The sequence below is a fragment of the Amblyomma americanum genome, chromosome 5 (assembly GCF_052857255.1).
Source record: "Amblyomma americanum isolate KBUSLIRL-KWMA chromosome 5, ASM5285725v1, whole genome shotgun sequence".
In the NCBI taxonomy this organism is placed as follows: Eukaryota; Metazoa; Arthropoda; class Arachnida; order Ixodida; family Ixodidae; genus Amblyomma; species Amblyomma americanum.
The window spans coordinates 180,476,622-180,491,205 of record NC_135501.1 but is presented as its reverse complement, the minus strand read 5'-3'; the positions used below and the strand labels follow the sequence as shown (position 1 = coordinate 180,491,205).

The 14,584-nt window shown below is 51.4% G+C and overlaps 1 long non-coding RNA gene across 1 annotated transcript; it reads right to left on the bottom strand.

Moving 5' to 3' along the window:
• Positions 1-12,073, bottom strand: LOC144135367 (uncharacterized). The gene is made up of 2 exons (XR_013315480.1): positions 11,925-12,073; positions 1-426 (listed from the first exon to the last, which is right to left on the bottom strand). It is a non-coding gene; the product is annotated as an uncharacterized LOC144135367 (long non-coding RNA).
• Positions 12,074-14,584: the final 2,511 nt, after the last annotated feature.

The window sequence follows — 14,584 nt, the reverse complement described above, 5'->3', positions numbered from 1 at the left end:
CAGGAATATATAGTACATTTAAGGATCGGCATAAAGTTAGAAAGGGAGGCGCTGTCGCAGAGAGGCACACAAAAAATGATGTAGGGCTGTTGGAAGCGAGGATGATGAAAAGGAGGAATTGCGGGAAGGAAGGAGAGGGTTGAGAGAGGGGAAAGTCAGTCGTTCCGGTCGTCGTCGTCGTCGTAGAGAGAAGGGAAGGAAGAAGAGGAAAGGAAAGGAAGGAGGGGCGGAATGGTAGGCGCGCTGCTCCTGAGGTGGTGCGCGCTAGGCGGCGCTGTTGCTGGATTTGGCGGCAACGGCGCCGCCATTGGTGATGCGCATGGCGATGGCCCGCGCTGGTAGCTCGCCCCACCGAAACAGCTGAGCGCCCACCGTGTCCACCGACGAGGCCAGCACGAGAAGCCTGGCGGCCAGCCAGGGGCACAACTGCACAGGAAGGAAACGCGCGCAAGCCTCGTCAATGGAAGGTTACTGACGGGGCTGAGGCCACATATTCCACTGCGATGCACCCAGTGCGATACACCGCTCCCGTGCCGCCTACACTGGGGCAGTTTTGTGCGGCTATGCAGTGGAAGCTCACGAGGGCGAGGCCAAAGGCTTTCACCAGCTCTTATAGTTTATATAACGTGATAGCAGCGGAAACATTTATTGGAAGCTTGAAATCTATAATGAAGCCTAATTCATAGCGCGCGAACTCGCACAGTGCACCCTACCATGTCAAGCTATGTGTCCTATAGGCAAAATTAAATGAAAGTTATTGATTTTGGTTTGGTTTGTGGGGGTTTAACTTCCCAAAGCGACTCAGGCTATGAGGGACGCCGTAGTGAAGGGCTCCGGAAATTTCGGCCACCTGGGGTTCTTTAACGTCCACTGACATCCTTTCATTTCCTTGGGTTTCCGTTCATTGTTCAACTTATGCACAGAGTCTTGTTCATGCTCCAGGTAGCGCACCGCAGCAACACCGAATGCGTAGGAAAATTCGCTTCAAAACAAATGCTTAGGAAGACACTTAATTGTCATTACCTGTGACATTGCGGTAGCATAGCGCCTCCGCGCGACCGTTAGTTGTACTGCCAAAGTACTACACGATGCATAAAGGCAGTGCACACATGTAGGCGCCCTCTGCACCAGGGGCGCGCAACAGCCCTGCCCTCTGGCTCTGTACCAACGGAGCACTTGGCAGGTCCTCACATGGGCTAGGACAGCTGCGGACAGCCGCTTCGCCCGCCGCGAGCCTCCGCTGATCACGTGCTGCGCACCGTCACATCCGTGTCAGCCAATGGGAACTAAGTGACGGAAGACGGTCATGGCATTTTTTTTTTGGCCGATGAGGCTCCTACTGCTATCGCAATAAAAAAAGTAAGATCCATCAGTGCATAGTTACGATGGGTACTATACAAAACTGTGCGCGCATATTGCAACCCTCGGGAAGAAAACTAGGGCAACAGAAAAAAAAGACAGTCGTAACAGCTTGAAATAAGCTACATCAAGACAACTGACAATATGTCCTTGAAAGCAAAGCAAGCAACATTCAACATGTAGGGCATGATCAGTTCTGTACCTGCAAAGATAAGCGCCATTTTGTTCATTTTGTCATTGTTCATTTCATTCAGAAACTGCCAAACTCTTCATCAAACACATTAAATATGTGTGGCAGGTAGCCATCCCCTTACCATATTTCCATAATTTGTAAATCATCGTGGCTTAATATACTTTCCTGTTTTCGTTAAAACAGCGTTTAATTCTATATATACTCCAAGTAATGACGTGTGGGCTCAGCCAAGTGGAATAGTTCCCGCATTTCCAGGAAAGAGAGAGCGGGTCTTCGCTCTATACGCGCCTACCCATGTATAAAGTGCAGTGTGGTGACATCTGTCGCGGAACTTGTGAAGTTTCCGTTGACGTGAGCGCTCAACGAATTTGTGCTGCTTGCGCTCACTGCGCCCAGCGCCTTATGACGTTCCAACGTTTTCTATGCCAAAGGCCATCTTTTCGATCGACGCCAGCTGCGCAGCACAAATCAGTGGACAGCGCCAGTGAAGGATCACTATATTGCTAAGCGCTTTTAGAGCAGTAGCTCTGCTCAAAGCAAATGTAGATCACCATTCTGTGCCTTATTTGACCTTGGTTTAACCTTGAGCGGCACAGCATTGCAACAGAATGACGTTGACAGATTTACCTTGGCCGATTTGGACGAAAATTGATGTACAACCACAACTGACCGAGCCTGTCATGATGGCCGCCTCAAAATTTGGCTCGGGCAGTTGCCAAAATTTGGCCTGTGCTGCCCCCGAAATTTGACCTTGGCTGATTTCGACCAAAATCAATGCCCAACCATGACTGACCGTGCCCGACACGATTGCGACCTCCAAATTTGGCCCGGGTCATTTCCGAAATTCTGCTCGGCCGACCCCCGAAAGTTGACCTTGGCCGATTTGGACGAAAAAGTATATCTAACCACAATTGAGCGTGTGGGGCGGCCTTCAAATTTGTCCCGGGTCACCCGCGAAATTTGATCCTGGCCGATTTGGACGCAAATGAACGTCGGACCATAATTGAGCGTGCGCGACACGATGGCGGCCTCCAGATTTGACCACAGCTATTGACAAAATGCTATCGCCCAGCCTTTGGGTATAACTGAGGTTAGGTCCTGCATAATTTTTTTGCACACTCACTTCGTCTGACACACATATCACTAAGGCGGATCCCGCCGTAACGCCTTCAAACAACGGGGCCGGTCACACACGCCAGGCCGCATCAGCAACAACAGAGGCGGCAGAAACGGCTGCCAGAGTCGCTCCCGATCGAAGACACCATCCGGAGGCGGCAACAGCGGCGGCAACCGCCGCTCGCGCTTCCGGACTAGTTCGAGATCCGGGGCCAGTTCGAGGTCCCGGAGCGAGTCAACCGGACGCCGAGAAAAAGGTGGGCTGGACCAACAGGGCTCTCGTCGCTCGAACCAGCGGCACCGAATTCCCACCCCTCATCCCCTCCCAACCCCTTAGGTCACAAGCGAATCCCCAAAAGGACAGTAGCCAAGTGATCGAGCTTAAGAGGATCATAAAACGCCATAACGCTCAGATCCAGGAGCAGAACGCCCAAATACGGACGCTTATGAATAAGATCGAAACGCTGGCGATTAACGGCAGGTCGGCAAATGCGAGACCCCAAGACAACAGCACGGCGGATGGTGCCGCGGAGGGACCCCCCCCCCCCCCCCTTCGCCCCGCCTAGGGCGGGCGGCGGGAGAGGCTAGCAACGTGCATCAAATAATAAAGAGGCGATGGACGCCGAAGAGACACCCGCGAGCGGAGAGGAAGCGGCAACCACAGAGACCGCGAGGAGACCTGACGGTCATTTTGGCCGCAATTTCCCAAATTAACGAAAGGTTAGGCAAAATGGACGCCCGACTCGAAGCTGTCGAGAGTCAACCTCACACGCCATCGGAGAGGCACAAGGGCCTAGCGCCAAAAGTAGCCTCAACATCGGTGAGGAACCGCTTCGCGTTCCTGAAAAAGGAGCGGGCCGAAAAAATCAGACGCGATCGCGAAAAGGCGCAATCGACTCAAGACGTCCGGAAAGGATGATGCAGAAGCCAAGTAAGAAGCACAAGAAGACCAAGGGGGGGGGGGGACACCACCGTAATTTACCAATGGAACTGCCGCGGGATTCGCAACAAAGAACCGGAACTAATGTTACGCAATGACGGGCAAGAAAACAAGCCCGATGTAATTGCGCTACAGGAAACAAACGGGAAACCAAGACTCCCGGGGTAAGCCACTTACACGGACCCAACGGAGAACGGAACGGCGGTGCTCGTCCGCAGCAACGTGGCGGCAACTCAACATGTCACGGCGCAGGGCGGGTGCGAGCACACGCTGGTCGAAATTCATGCGAGAGAAATTGGCAGCTCGGGCAATTTATTTGTAATGAGCGCGTACTGCCGGCCGTCACAACGGCAGTACGAATTTGACCGCATCGTGAGCCAGGCGAAAGGGTTGGCGGGGTCCAGGCCGCTCCTGATCCTTGGCGACTTTAACGCCCCTCACACAACGTGGGGCTATAAGTTCCAGTCCAAGAAAGGAAAAGCATTGGCCAAAACAATGGAGAATGACGAGATGGCCCCCCTGAACGAGCCGGGCGTAACCACCAGAAGAGGCGACAGTGCCGCGAGGGACACCACGCCAGACCTGTCGTGGTTATCGGTCACGCTATAGACGTCTCCTGGAGAAGCGAATAAGTGGACCTGGGGTCTGACCACAGCGTGATCGGCATCACGATCCGAGGCTCCTGATATCGCGCTGTGCTGGGGACGGCGCGGATCACTGATTTAGACAAGATGAGAAAGTTTACCCAACCACAAGAAGAGGCGTCCGAGGAAGAATCGGGACAAGCTGAAACACGAAAGACCTACATCGAATGGGCGAGGGACCAAAAGACGGCCCTCCAAAAATTTACCCAAGAAATCGCAACGACGTCGCAGACACCACCGTACGTGGACGCCAGACTAACCCACATGTGGGCGACCCGGCACTCGTTAACGCGGGGGCGGAAACGTCAGAGACACAACAGGAAGCTGGCCAAGCGCATAGCAGTTTTGAACAAACAGATCGCCGAGCACGCGGCCAAACTATGCAGGGAAAATTGGCTGAAGACCTGCGACAGCCTGCAGGGCAAGCACTCGACGGGGAAGACGTGGTGTCTCTTGAGGCATCTGATCGATCCGCTGAGTAGCAAAACTGCGACCAATCGCAACCTCACCAAAGTATTCAACACATACAATGGAGACGGTTGCAGGCTCCTGGAAGACCTGAAGGCGAAGTACCTAAAGACAGAGAAGGGCCAGTACCCGGTGCCCGAGAGGTACGAAGGACCCGACAACGAAGAACTGAACCGGCCATTTATCATGACGCAACTGTGGACAGCGATAGATGAAAGTAACAAGAGAAGTGCATTCGGCAGGGACGCTATAGCTTACAAACTACTCGATAACATGAGCGGTACAGCGGCCCGCGGCCTCCTAGAGCACATAAACGAAGCCTGGGAGAGCTCGCGGTTGCCGAAGGAATGGAAAAACGCCGAGGTCCGCTTCATTCCAAAGCCCGGCAAGGCCCTCACGATAGACAACACGCGGCCCATCTCCCTCACGTCCTGCGTGGGGAAGGTGATGGAGCGCACGGTCCTTCGCCGGCTGCAGAAGCACCTCGAAGAAACGGATCAGATGCCGGAGACGATGTACGGTTTCAGGAAACATTTCAGAACTAAAGATGTGATGTTCCAACTCCACGAACTGGTCGTCAAGCCGACAACGAGCCACGCGGGATACTCGCCCTCGACCTGAACGGAGCGTGTGACAACGTGTCCCACGCGAGCGTGTTGCAGAGTCTGAACAAGACCAGGTGTGGCCAAAAGACATTCGGCTACAAAAAGATTTTCTATCAAACCGAACGGCAACGATCAGGATAGGGCAGAAGAAGTCGGACCCTGTTGAGCTCGGCGATAGGGGCACCCCTCAGAGATCGGTCTTGTCGCACCTGCTCTTCAATCTGGCCCTCCTGTCCCTGCCCGATCTACTCAAGGAAATCGAAGGCGTGGACCACGCGTTCTACGCCGACGATATAACGGTGTGGACGGCCCGAGCCGTGTCCTATGCCTGGATGGAAGAAGCCTTTCAGCGGGCGGCAACGACCGTGCACGAGCACGCAAAGTCGTGCGGACTGAGCTGCGCTCCCTAGAAATCAGAGCTGCTCATGATCCAAGTGGGAAAATCCAAGAACGAGCTGCCGCCGAACGTGATCATCACCATCGACGGAACGGCCATCAAGCCAACACAGCAGATTAGGATTCTAGGCCTACAACTTCAGAGCGACGGGAAGGCACACGCCGCCGTCACAAAGATCAAGACTACAACCGAACAGATACTTAGTATGCTTCGGAGGGTATCTAACAGAAACCGAGGCCCTAAAGAGGACGATGCCATGCGCCTGGTACTCGCGTTCGTCGTGTTGCGGGTTACCTACTCCGCCCCGTATCTCCAGCTGACGAAGGCGAATAGGGACACCCTAAACACGATGCTTCATAAGGCAACGAAGCAATCGCTGGGCATGCCCATATACTCGTCCATGCAAAGACTGCTAGACATGGGCGCCCACAACACGGTGGAGGAGCTCATCGAAGCCCACCTCTAGAATCAGAGAATCCGGCTCAGTCAGACCACACGGAACATGGACGAGCAGTCCTACGCAAGATAGGATGGCAAATCGAGCCTGTACCCATCAAGGCGGCCCTTCCGGAAGACTGGAAGACGACCATTCAGACCAAACCCCTTCCCCGGAAATGACGCCGGGCAAGGACGACGAGAGGCGCAACTCGCGGGCCGAAGCAATAGCCCGGAAGCTGTAGGAGAACTCCGGGGTCCTCTATGCGGACGCCTCGCTTCGAACGCGCAGTGACCGTGCAGCGGTCGTGGTTACGACAGAAGACAGGCTGATCGTCAGCGCGTCAATGAAGACAGCAGACCCCGCAGTTGCCGAAGAAGCGACCGTGGCGCTCGCATTCGCACAACCGATCGTGGACACCGTGATCACCGACTCAAAGACAGCCTACGAAAGCTTCCGCACGGGGGTAATCTCCTCCGCGGCCCGAGCCATTCTATTCAAGTGCAAGCCTCCCGGAAGAGCCATAGAGCTCATGAGGGTTCCGGCTCACTCGCAGGTAGCAGGCAACATCATCGCAGACTACCATGCCCGAGAAATGTTAATCCGGGCCGAGCACGAGCCGAAAGAGCTAACGCACCCGGTTACCAGCTTTCGGGACATTACCCGGATGTAGCGAGAGGAAAGGTGCAGACTGCCAGAACCGCACCACAAACTCACCAGGCAACAACAGACGATCCTTCGTCGAGCGCAGGCGGGATCGCTTGCTTATCCCGTACTGATGAACCGTATGTACACTGCGGAACACGCTGTACTTTTTGCAAAAGAGAAAAAGGCACCCTGCCGCACGTCTTGGAAGAGTGCACAGAACTCAAGACCCCCCTCCTCCCCTTCCCGCCAACCCTCCCAACCCCCAGCCCCTTGAGCGATGGGAGACCTTGTTATCCAGCCCCGCCCTACCGATTCAGCTCGTACTGACGGACAGGGGCCAGGAGCTGCTGGGAACATTTGGGTCCCGTAACTAGGAAACCACCCCGTCTGGTGCCTGCGTGCACCACCGATTTATTTCGGGCCCAATCAATGTTGATTTATCATTCATCATTTCATGGTTAGACAATATTTAAACACATTTCTGGCTTCTCAGGCAGAAACAAAAGGGACAACGCGAAGTCGTCCACCTCGCCCTGGGCGCTGCTGAGATCAAGGAGATCCCTGTCGATGGCTGAGGGGGAGGACATGGCTGGGACCGACCTGCGCCTCGGATTGAAATGAAAATTTGTTCTTGAGTCACCCGTCACCCGTGTCACCCGTGTGGTGTGCAATGTCAGTGCACGTTAAAAAAGTTGGGCTGAGGCTTAGATAAAGTGTTAAGCCTGGATATCTCGAACCGAAAAGCTTCGTGGCGGTGCTCGTGGTTTAGCTTAAGGTTTCATACACAGGGTTACAATTTGGGTATACCTTTATAACTTTTCCAAAACGTGTTGTCTTAGGTATACAAAGCTTGTACAATCGTTATACAAGGCTATTAAAATCTCCAACTTTCACGCTACCACTTCTGGGTCTTCTCCTCCTTCCCCGGCGAAAGGTCAGACGACGGAGGCAGCGCGCGGCGGTGATGACGGCTGCGGCAGCAGCGACAACCTGCACTCCGCGTGACGTCACTTGGTTTCGCGCATGCGCAGCTGTGGCAAATCTGTAGTGTGGCTCACGCGAAGCCCGGTGTTGACGAGCCTAGTGAAGCTTTTCGCGTCAAAATCCTGAGGTAGTCGAAATTATTCTGGTCCTCCACTACGGCACCTCTTTCTTCCTTTCTTCTCTCAGTACCTCTTTTATCCCTTCCCTCAAGGCGCGGTTCAGGTGTCCGCCTATATGTGAGACCGACAGTGTGCCATTTCCTTTCCCCAAAAAGCAGTTTTTATTTTCATTTCAAGGAAATGACACAGTAAGTCTCACATCTCTGTGGCCACCCGACCAGAGCTGTAAGGGAAGGGATAAAGGAGGGAGTGAAAGAAGAAAGGAAGAAAGAGGTGCCGTAGTGGAGGTTTCGGTAAAATTTCGACCAACTGACATCGCACAGCACACAGGCGCCTTATGCGTTTCGCCTCCATCTAAACGCGGCTGCCGTGGTCGGGTTCGAACCCGGGTACTCCGGCTCAGTAGAGAGCGCCTTAACCACTGAGCCCCCGCGGCAGGTGATTTCTCTCTCTCTCTCTACGGCGTGTGAGTTTCTAGATGTGAAATTTGTTTTTTTTAAGGGGAAAGCTTCACTACACTAGGTAAAGGAGTCGTCGCGCAGGCCGGAGAATAACCTTGAACGACCTTCAACTCAACCACGTTAGCCGTGTATGACCATATGTGGTACAGTTATGATGTCGAAACCTTGACCCGTGACCTTTAGTTGACCTTTGACCGCTGATAGTGAGTTGACCTTTGTAATTGGGTGCCCTTTTGTTGAGTTTTGACCTTAAAAACATCCGATGGGGTTATGTGATGCCAAGTGATGACATCCGATGGAGGTGTCATGAGACCATGTGATATCACGTCATACCACGTGGTCGTGTGGATATATAGATAGAACGGCTGTCGCGAGCGTGTAGCGTGGAGGGGGCAGCGGGTGGCTTCGTGGCCTTAAAGGGCTGGGATCTGGGGGCTCTCGCAGCAATGTGGCGAGGGCTCCTTGTCACCGGGGGTATCTGTTGCTAAACCGTCGTCATCGCTTTATTTGACGCGGTTGTTGCGACGAGCGTCCTTTCTTTCAATCTTTCCTCTCCTATCTCTTTCACTCTCCTAGTGTCTGCACGTGGCAGCGATTGTGGCACAGCTGAGCCAGTGGGCAGGCCCGTGCACTTTCCTTTTCATTCTTCCTTCAGTCGCAACAACAGCGTGTAGCGTAGCTGTCACGGACGAGCCTCAGACGCTTAGAAAGCGTCCCTGCTTTTCGCTGAATTACAGGGTTAGCCATGTAAAGCCACTGCCATTTTATCTTTATTAGTGTAATATGAAAATTTGTTTCTGAGAAAATGAAATGCCAGTATCTGTCTTGCATATCGGTGGACACCTGAACCGTGCCGTAAGGGAAGGGATAAAGGCGGGAGTGAAAATTTCCTTTCCCCAAAAACCATTTGATTTTTTTCGTCTCGATGGAGGCGAAACGCAAAAGGCTCCCGTGTGCTGTGTGATGCTAGCGCACATTAAAAATCCCCAGCGAATTTATTCCGGAGCCCTCCGCTACGGCACCTCTTTCTTCCTTTCTTCTCTCAGTCCCTCCTTTATCCCTTCCCTTACGGTGGTGTGGTTCAGGTGTCGCCGAGATGTGAGACAGATACAGCGCCATTTCCTTTCCCCAAAAAGCAGTCCAATTTTCTCCATCGAAACGCGGCCGCCGCGGTGGGGTTCGAACGCGGATATGCCGACTCAGTATATGAGCCCCTCGTTCGAAACTTTCGAGAAGTTGGCACCTTCTTTGCTTCATCATGAACTAATAACGCGTGCAACATGTACACATTTCTTGTTTAAATTACCTCTCTCCTTATCTTCTCTTCCTGCCCTCTCACCTCTTTCATTTTTATTTTTCCATTCTTCTTACCCTTTATTTCCGCTGCCCCAGCTCAGGTGCTTCAGCACCGATAGGAGATGCCGGGGCTAGCAAAATCTTAATCTTCCTTTTTATTATTACTCTAATAAACCACTACTCCTACTACTTCTCGCTTCCCCCTTCCCTCTACGGCGCGGTTCCCGTGTCCACCTAGATGTGAGACATGTAGTGCGCCATTTTCTCAAAACCTTTTTTTTGAAGCCAAGCGTCCTCTGTGAGCGTTCTAACTAGGTAAAACTTGAACAAAATACTGGTTCCCGCAGCCGCTGGTCATAATGCAAAGCAGAATAAAACTTTAATTCTTATTTTAACTAACAGTTTAATGTCTCATCTTAGGCGAAGCGCCAGAAAAATGTGTAGAGGTAGTTTCTTTAGAGTATTTGGAATGAAACGCGCTTTTTATGCCAGGTGATTACTAACTTGGTCTTGCGTTAGATATTATAGCATGCGGTATAAAAACGGTAGATCGCGTAAGCACTCGTTCAGTAGCATATTTTCGTCCGCAATGTTGAGGGACGTTTTCGCCACATCTGGCAATATGGAGCGCCGGCTAGTCTGCAAAATGATTTTATTGTTTTATTTGTGTTGTGTGCTGCTGCCTCGCATCAGTGAAATTAAAACGAAAATTGTTTTTTGAGGAAAGGAAATTACGCAGTTAACTGTCTCCAGTGGACTCCCGAACCGCGCCGTAAAAGAAGGGATAAAGAGGTGGCGTATTTGACGGCTCCGGAATAATTTCGGCTACCCGTGGATCTTTAACGTGCGCTCACATCGTAGAGCGCATGGAAAATTGAGTAGTTTTTTTTCGAAAGGAACAGTGTCTGTCTCTCATATCGGCGGACACCTGAACCGCGTCGTAAGGGAAGGGATAAAGGAGGGAGTGAACGAAGAAAGGAAGAAAGAGGTACCATAGTGGAGGGCTCCGGAATAATTTCGACCACCTGGGGATCTTTAACGTGCACTGACATCGCACAGCAAACGGGCGCCTTAGCGTTTCGCCTCCATCGAAACGCGGGCGCCACGGTCGAGTTCGAGTCCGGGTACACCGGCTCAGTAGATGAATGGCTTAAGCACTGAGGCATGGCGGGAGGTTGAGTCTGAAGAATATAAAGGATATAAAAGAACTAAATAATATAAAAAAGAAATGTGTAGGGAGAAACAGAGCCTTTCGCATTTCCGCTCATAAGCAGACGTAAATGCAAATTAATTTTTTTACTTTTAAATATTAGTGCCAAATACTGTAACCTATACTCGTGAAACTCTCTGCTAATGTTATGAAGCAATTACAAAATAAGCGGTGAAAGTCCCAAAACATTACCGGCACTTCCATGTGCACCCGCCGCGGTGGCTCAGTGGTTAAGGCGCTCGACTACTGATCCGGAGCTCCCGGGTTCGAACCCGACCGCGGCGGCTGCGTTTTTATGGAGGCAAAACGCTAAGGCGCCCGTGTGCTGTGCGATTTTAGTGCACGTTAAACATCCCCAGTGATCCAAATTATTCCGGAGCCCTCCACTACGGCACCACTTTCTTCCTTTCTTCTTTCAGCCCCTCCTTTATCCCTTCCCTTACGGCGCGGTTCAGGTGTCCAACAATATATGAGACAGATACTGCGCCATTTCTTTTCCCCAAAAATCAATTATTATTATTATTACTTCCATGTGCTCAAGTTTGGAACATAACGCATGTTAAAATGCATGCATAGCGGTGAGCAAAACCCTTTCACTCTCCCTTTAATAATAATAATTGGTTTTGGGGGAAAGGAAATGGCGCAGTATCTGTCTCATATATTGTTGGACACCTGAACCGCGCCGTAAGGGAAGGGATAACGGTTGGAGTGAAAGAAGAAAGGAAGAAGAGGTGCCGTAGTGGAGGGCTCCCGAATAATTTCGACCACCTGGGGATCTTTAACGTGCACTGACAACGCACAGCACACGGGCGCCTTAGTGTTTTCCCTCCATAAAAACGCACTCTCTCTTTGCAAACTGCATTTTTGTCGCAGCTGAAATAGGTAGCACTGGTCTGTCGCATTGCCCTGGTTTGCGTCCCAACTTGAAAACCAAAAAAAAAACACCGGGTGGCAATAGCTTGGACCTCTTTTGAGGTCGTCGAGAATCACAGCCAAGTTCCAAGCCGGTGAGGGTGATTTACACCCTGATCACGGGTGCGTAACTCACGTCGGTGTTGGCGACGACTGCCGGCATGAGGAACAGAGGCGGCGACGCACGGCCCAACAACTGGCGGTGGCTGAGTCGCTTGCGACACGACTGGTGCCGGCTTTTGTTGTCTCCCACCTTCTTGGCGGCCGGCATGGAGGCCAGGATATACATCTGCGCACAGAACCATGGGGCTTTTGTGCATGACGAGGGCAATTGCTCATTTTACAGAAAGGCTTACTGACAATCCTCAGGGTGAGGGTGTGTCGAAAAGCTGTACCGCGCCCGATACATGCCTTGCTTCCCCCGATAAATTACTCCACATATGATTACATTTTGGAGGGACTTTTGTTGGCCTAGTTGGTGCTTTACTTATAGAAGAGTATGCACTCACATAGCATGAATACCACGCAGGGAAAGGCTCTGATCCGCAACAATGCGACAAAGGAGAGTACCAGGGAAACAAGAGAGTTCTTGTTCATTTTCTCTTGCTACGTGAGTGATTGATCGATTGATTAAACAACTTTTATTTCCAAGCCGCCGCGGTGGCTCAGCGGTTATGGCGCTCGGCTGCTGACCCGAAAGACGCCGGTTCGATCCCGGCCGCGGCGGTCGAATTTGGATGGAGGCGAAATTCTAGAGGCCCGTGTACTGTGCGTTGTCAGTGCACGTAAAAAAACCCCAGGTGGTCGAAATTTCCGGAGGCCTTCACTACGGCGTCCCTCATAGCCTGGGTCGCTTTGGGACGTTAAACACCCGAAAACCAAACAAAACTATTATTTCCATAAGAAAAGTCGTTTCTCCCCGCCCCCGGCACGTAGGCCTGTATACGTTAGCACTTTTAGTATCTAACGCAGCATGTTCGCGAAGATTATCAGTCAGACAGCAGGTGTACGCAAGAGTTTTGCTTGTAACATACCATGTCGACGGTTAGGGCGATAGTGTTGATCCTGAAGAAAGTGTCACGCTTACTTAATGTTGTACAAGGGATTTTGGGATATGACGACGGCGATTGGTGATCAACAAGGCCTATTAGAGGGCTTTAGAAGGGAGGCGCGTTTGTCCTCCAAAAGGCGTATCAATCCCGATGATGATGAAAGTAGGCACTGTAACACTGTAACAGCTCCATGAAGGAAATTAAAGGGACACTGAGGAGAAATTGAAGTTGGCTTGTATCCATAGAATACCAGCTCCTGATCACAAAAACGCCACTCTTCCTGAAAACAAAGCTCTTGTAATGTAGAAAATTGCAAGAACCAAAATACAGGTATCGCCGCCACAGGCCAATCTCGCAAGTACAAGCGTGATGACTTCCTAGGACAAGAGGCGCCACCATGGAGTAATTTTCCTTACTTCATGGATGTCACGAATCTCCGAGGCTTGCAAAGGAATTTTGCGCACCGCACCGCTAGCGGCCAGAAATCACGGAGTCCCCGTTTACGTCACGTTTCTCGTCACTCCGTTCTGTGTCGTCATAAGAGCTCGAGTTTGAATCGGAGCGGCGGGAAAAAAATTTTCAACTTCGAATCCAAATTTCTTTGAAATAAATGCATCTTTCGCTCCCGGACAAGCCTCAACAAAGCCATGAAATGCCGAACTATCAGATATTGCTAACAAAAAACCTTTGATAGGGTTCTCCTCAGTGTCCCTTTAAGCAGGGTCAACAGTATACCTTCCGGCGAAGTGTGTGGCAATCAAGAAGTCCAGCATGTGCCTGCGCGGTGAATGTTAAGCGAATGGGTGGACAGTTGCGCAGTTCGGAGGATGGGCTGAAGCAAGGAGAAGGATACGTGCAGCACGAACGTCGCGATCACTTCGAGGCATCACGCGCGGGCAACGAACTTGCACGGTAGCTTGCATGGGAGATATGTGTTTGCCGTGGAAAAATCTGACACTCCTTAGCAGATTGTTTCTTCAATCTAAATCTTTGCCGTTTCATTAAAGCACGATTCCATATTTTAACATAAAAGTCATTCTGGTATAGCGCGGTTTACCATTACTTCGGCCCCATTATCTCTGTGCTTTAAGATTAAACTGAGCATTTTTCATTCCGATTTTTGACGGATCACTATAAAATGGATGTTGATATTCTGACCTTGCGTCTCACTAGTGGAAACTAAAAAAAAATGGTCGAGCAGTATCTAGGCTATTGCGATCACAAGTTAAAGGGGCACTTTTAAGGCTCAAGCCTTAATGGCCGTATTTATCGTAGCAGCGTCGTGCCTGCGTGCGCGCGTGTTTGTACCCATAAAACGGCGTTCTCATGCAACCTGGCAAGTGGCGGTTACATTAATGACTGGTTCCGCGAGGTTGCTCGGAAAGAGGAACCTGGATTGTAAAAACCCCACGGGTGGCAGCACTTGCCATCTCAACGCAGTAGCGCACCGCTCGAAGCGCTGCACCACTGCGGCAGGAGTGGTATGAGGACTCCCTGTACCTGGGGTCGGAACTCGACCGCGGCGGCCGCGTTCGATGGAGGGGAAAAATTAAAATTGTTTTTTGGGAAAAGGAGATGGCGCAGTATCTGTCTCGCATCTCGGCGGACACATGAACCGCGCCGTAAGTGAATGAATAAAGGAGAGAGTGAAAGAAGAAAGGAAGAAAGAGAAGCCACAGTGGAGGGCTCCGGAATAATTTAGACCATCTGGGGATCTTTAATGTGCACTGAGATCGCGCAGCAC